This window comes from Amphiprion ocellaris, chromosome 10 (genome assembly GCF_022539595.1).
Source record: "Amphiprion ocellaris isolate individual 3 ecotype Okinawa chromosome 10, ASM2253959v1, whole genome shotgun sequence".
Classification (NCBI taxonomy): Eukaryota; Metazoa; Chordata; class Actinopteri; family Pomacentridae; genus Amphiprion; species Amphiprion ocellaris.
The window spans coordinates 8,381,237-8,387,168 of NC_072775.1; the positions used below are offsets into that span (position 1 = coordinate 8,381,237).

Genomic DNA, 5,932 nt, shown 5'->3' on the forward strand with positions numbered 1-5,932 from the left:
GTTTATTTCATTTTTAAGGTTGGGGTAAAAATCTTGACAGAAAAAGAAGATTAAAGAAATAAACTACATAACAAAAAGCAATTAAATCAAAGGGGAAAAAATTCAATACAATAAAACTTTTAAAAAGGCTTATTATAAAAAAGTATTTTTTTAATGTTTGATTATTGAAAAAATTTTATCTGTAATTTTTAATATTTGTATTTGAAAAATTTTGTTTAATTTCATAATTACATGTATTGTATCTTGTTGAATTATCTCATTCAATATTTTGTCTGTTTAATAGAATGTAATTGTATTTAATGTTTAACTCTATTAAACAGACAAAATATTGAATGAGATCATTCAACATGATACAATACATGTCACTATGAAATTAAACAAAATTTTTAAAATACAAATATTACAAATTACAGATAAAATATTTTCGATAATTAAACATTCAAAAAATACAATTAAACAAGAAGAATATTAAACATTTAAAAAAATACAAAACATTTAATTAGATTATTAAACCTTTAAAAATACAAAACATTTAATTACAAAATTAAATGTTTAATTAGAAAATTACATCTTAAAGATAATAAAACTTCAAATAGGAATTAAACAGAAAATACAATGAAGCATTTAAAAAGAAAAGTAAACATTAAAAGGTGGTAAAACATTTAAAAAGAAAAACCTTCAAGATTTAATCGAAAAATTAAATATTGGGAAAGAAAAAAAATTCAAACAAGCCGATAAAACATTTGAAAAAACAATTAAACATTAAAAAGACAAAACATTTCGAAATCAAATCAGACATTAGAAAAGAATAAAAGGTGAGAAAAGAGCAAAACTAAACATTTAAGAAGAATCAAACTAAAGACAATACATTTGAAAAGACACCAGTTAGACTTTAGAAGAACAAATTAAACAGAAGAGACAATAAAAGGATGAAAAAGAGCAAAAACAGATAAAGGTCTTGAAACATTTTCTAGTCTGAAATGAAAACATCAAGTTGTTTCTTCAAACATTTCCTCTTTCTATGTTCTTGGTTTGATTGTGGACAGATTTACTAAGAACTCATTTCAGAAAACTGATTTCCAGATAAAGTCTACTAGTAGTTGAAGGCATTTATCAAACTATTGTTACCTTCTGATCTCCACAAACTTTACTGTTCAGTGAAGAGAATCAAAGTTTGTTGAGGATTTCTAAAAAACCCACAGGTGAAGGTCTGTGAAGAACTCAGATGGATGGTCTAAATGTGAAATCAAGACTCATGGTCACAAGTTTTAAGGCTTCTGTTAACCAGAAAGTTCAAACTAACAGAGAAGTACTAAGAAACTTTTAAAATTTCAGTCCTCAGAGTGTCTGAAGGTTCAAACTAACAGAGAAGTACTGAGAAACTTTTAAAATTTCAGTCCTCAGACTGTCTGAAGGTTCAAACTAACAGACAACTACTCAAGAAGTTTTAAGATTTCAGTCCTTGGACTGTCTGAAGGTTCAAACTAACAGAGAACGACTGTGGGACTTAGAAAATTTCAGCCCTCAGACTGTCTGAAGGTTCAAACTAACAGAGAACTACTGTGGGACTTAGAAAATTTCAGCTCTCAGACTGTGTGAAAGCTCAGGTCCTGAGGACTCGGGAGGTGTGGAGGCTTTGTAAAGTCTTGGAACTGAGGGTTCCACCCTCCAGCACAAAGGCTGAAGTCCAACCTCCTGAGAAAAACGGTCAAGACGAGACACGAGTTGAAAAAAAAACTCGAAAATGACAAAAAATAGATGATAAATGCGCAAAAAAAAGAAGAATTTGTATCTGAGCGAATAGCTCAGGGGATAAGAAGACAGACTACCAAGTGGAAGGTCGCAGGTTCAAGACCCACCACCGGCCTTTTTCTTTGTTTGTCTTTGTCAGGATTTTGAGAAAATTTAAGAAGGGTCTGGTCTTGAACCAGCGACCTGCAGCTCCATAGGTAAATCCTTAACTCACTGAGCTACAGATCAGATGAAAAGAAATAAATTCGTCGTCCCTTTGGCATCGTAGTTCCTGAAGTGACCACATGGGTGGAGCCAAGGCGGGGCCTGGGTGGAGTCAGGGCGGAGAGTAGGCGGGGAGGTGGGTGGCGGCCTCCCCCCTCTACTCCCCCACCTCCCCCCCACCACCCACCACACCTTCCCCCACCCGACGAGTTCTTCGAGTCTCCACGAGTTCTTCGAGTCTCGACAGGTTTTCCCGAGTTTCTTGAGTTTCCACCAGGTTGGAGGCAGAACAAGTTGTCATGAAGAGGTGTTGAAGTCGGCCAGGATGGACTGACTTTTTACAGCGACTAGAAGGAAGACCACTAGAAGAGCAGGTCTTTAACCACCATCCATAAAATCCATGGAGTCGCTCCAGAGAAATGAAGGGAGGTCAACTTTTATCAACCTCCATCCAGATGTTCAACTTGATATCTTTACTTTGACATTTTTAGCACCACAAACCTTTAGTATCACACTTTTTTATCATTTATTAGGATTTTAATGGAATCCACCAGCAGATTTTGTTTTTGTTGACAAACTTTATTCTTGTCGTCGTGGGACTGCAGTATTTAAAACTCTTCCTTCTATTTGACCTCATGTTTATTAGTTTTAGTGGAGAAAGTTTGAATTGTCAATTAGTCTCTTAAAAACCAAATAATAAATTGGATTAGTCAAGAGGTTTAAATTTCTTACTTTGTCATATTTTAAATATGACAAAAAAATATAAAAATAAAGTCTTGAGACAATTTGACCTGTAATTGGCGTTATATAAATAAAATTGTATTAAAATTGTATGTATCTTGTAATGTTGGAGTAATTCAGCCATATATGTTGGAAAACACATTTTCTTTGTCCATTAATCTGTTGATTGTTTTCTCCAGTAATTCATTTCTTGTTTTGGTTTATATAATGTCAGGCCCAAATATATTCAGTTTACTGTCATAAAAACCAAAAAGATTTACATTCATGATGCAGGAATCAGGCAGTTTTTCACTTTTTATCTTAGTTTAGTCAGAAAGATAGTTATTAATGTGTGAATTGTTGCAGCTTGTGAGCCGTAGAAGGTTTTAATCTTTGGGGCCGAGTGTCAAAAAACATTTAGAAACCAACATCAACAAAACACTCAACAAAGATTTGAACATCATTAAAGGGAAATCCAACTTTTGCATGACAATGTCTAATTAAAGGACATTTATTTCCAATGTAAATGTGTGATATTCATCCTCTGGAGCTTTCTCTTCACATCGTCTTCCACCTGGACTGGTTTGGTCAGGAGCATGTGCAACAAACATTTGAAAAACTGCACTTTAACATCAATGAATGACACTGAAGTTTAATCTCTACATAAATGAGACTGAGTCTGGATGTGCTGCTCTGTCATTAACTTCTAAGTTTAGGGAAAGTTCAAACAAAAGAGGACAGTTCAGATAAGACTTGAGAATGAGCTTATTTTGAACAAACATCTCAGACTTTCTGAGCTTCAGCACCTCCAGCAAGATATTTTAACAACAAGCAACTCAAGAGATCCAGAAGTTGGAGAGAGTTAGCTTTAGCTGAGCCAAAGTACATGTGGGACGCTAACCTAGCAAACATTTCAGACTTTTCTCTGGGAATTCTGAGAAATAATTTACTATTTAACGACAGAGCTACACATCTTAACTCAGTCTCATTAAAACAGACTCTAATTCAGTGTCATCCATCCATATTAAAGTGCAGTTACCCAAAATGTTTGCTGCATGAGCTCCAACAAAACCTGTCCAGGTAGAAGGCCACTTTGACAAACAGGAAGTGGAAGATTCCAAGCAGATTTATAGAAGGGGGAACCAGACTGTACTAAGTGTGGTCAAGTATAGAGGGGTGTTTTGTGGGTTTTTAAGGCTGATAATGATTATTAGTGAGACATTTGGAGTAGATATTCATTTGCAGTAAATGAAAGTATTTAAAATCTTGAGTTAAACTTAGAAGAGCACAAACTAACAGAAAACTTTGCTGATACGTTTTTGTTTTGTTTACAGATGTTAAGTTAAAGGAGTTTTATTCGTTACGTATAACCAATCAAATCACTCCAGAAGACAGAGCGACCACAGGTAGATAAAGGTTCAGAGCCAAAGTACCACCATTTTTAAATGTATTTATTACCGTAAATCAGTAAAAAATAAAATACTGATAATCAGTAAATCAGTCAGCCCACAATTACTACAATTCTACAGTTGATGTCTCTTTCCTTTGACCTGTTATTTGTACAATATACGATGTATATGATGGCGTTTTTTCATACCAAAGGCTATACTATGATGTTTTCTAAGAGACATACGATGCTACTCTGTGTGTTCTGGTCGCTGCACTCCTCCTCTGTTGTTTTCTGGATTGTACTCAGCTGCATGCCTTCGTCCACCAGGCCTCCGTTGACTCGTCCCGCCTGCCGTCTCTGGAACTGAAGCTGGATTGGAACAGACCAAAGTACTGTCCAATCACGATGCCAGCTGCCTCTCAAAAGGCTCCTTCATCTGGCAGGTGGTGGAACTTCTTCTGAGGGGAAGCTGAGCTGGCCCGGCAGAACTTTGGAGATGTGTTCCAGTGGTTGGTGGATGTGTGGGGAGATAGAGAGGGACCTTTGAATTGTTCAGAAAGGAAAACAGGGAACCCATTGGTAGTTTTAGTTCAGGGTGCTACTGCAGTTTGTTTTTGGGTTTTAAGAGGTGAACAGGAAGAGTTTTTTTTCGTATTGATTATCTTTTACTTTGTTCCTGGTTGGAATGCCCATCAATGTCAACATGAAGTTCACTTTTAGTTCTGTTTATTTATTTTTATTTTACTAACACCCATTTGTTTTTAACCCCCTCACATGTTGTGTTGTTGTAAACTTACTCTTTCAAATAAATACTCGTCTAACCCTCTGGAAACCAGCGTTTGGACTGTTTTTGTGTTGCTCCTCACCTACTGACAGCTGTGGACTAAAGGCTATACTGTGACGTTTTTAGAGCGACATGCTATACTATGATGTTTGTTGGGCGACACACTATACTATAGGCTTTTTTAATTGACATATTACTGTGACCTTTTTTTGTTTTAGTTTTTTTTTTTTTTTTTTAGCAACATATAAGAATTTGAACAGTTTTAAAAGTTACTATACTTTTACTTGTGCATTGAAATTATTATTCTATGGCATTTTTTAGATGACATATTATACTCTAATGTTTTCTTGAATTACATACTATTTTGACAACATACTGCACTATAACATTTTTTGAACCACATATACATGACAATTTTAGGCAACATCCTATCATTTTGCGCTTTTTGAACCACATAATAATCTATAGGGTTTTCTTGCCAACATGCTGTACTATGAACTACAGGCCATACTATGTTATTCTTGAGTAAAGCATACTATACTTTGACATTTTCTGAACTACATCCTATACTATGGTGTTATACACAGAGTGCTTTGGTTACATGTTGATTTATAATCTAGATTTTTTTCTGTTTTGTTTTTTGACGGGATTACCACAGACCTGACCGTGAACACCGTTGACACCCACCTCAGGGAGACGCTGCCTAAGATCTCAAGGCTGCTTGGTCGTGGTCTTTCTGGCACGTACTTTTCCATGATGAGCCGGGAAGTTAAACACTGATGGAATGACACCAGGTCTAAGCCGACAAACTTCCAATTCCTCCTCAACCCACAGTCTCTGGGAAACCTATATGGAGTAAGAAAGTAGAGAGATAAGTAAATAACTCTGTACACAACATCCATCCATTATCTATACACCGCTTAATCCTCACTAGGGTCGCGGGGGGGGCTGGAGTCTATCCCAGCTGACTCGGGCGAAGGCAGGGGACACCCTCGACAGGTCGCCAGTCTGTCGCAGGGCCACATACAAAGACGAACAAGCACTCTCACATTCACACCTACGGGCAATTTAGAATAATCAAT

The 5,932-nt window shown here is 36.0% G+C and overlaps 1 long non-coding RNA gene across 1 annotated transcript; it reads right to left on the minus strand.

Moving 5' to 3' along the window:
• Window positions 1-4,111: 4,111 nt before the first annotated feature.
• Window positions 4,112-5,691, minus strand: LOC129349761 (uncharacterized). The gene is made up of 2 exons (XR_008602873.1): window positions 5,538-5,691; window positions 4,112-4,607 (listed from the first exon to the last, which is right to left on the minus strand). It is a non-coding gene; the product is annotated as an uncharacterized LOC129349761 (long non-coding RNA).
• Window positions 5,692-5,932: the final 241 nt, after the last annotated feature.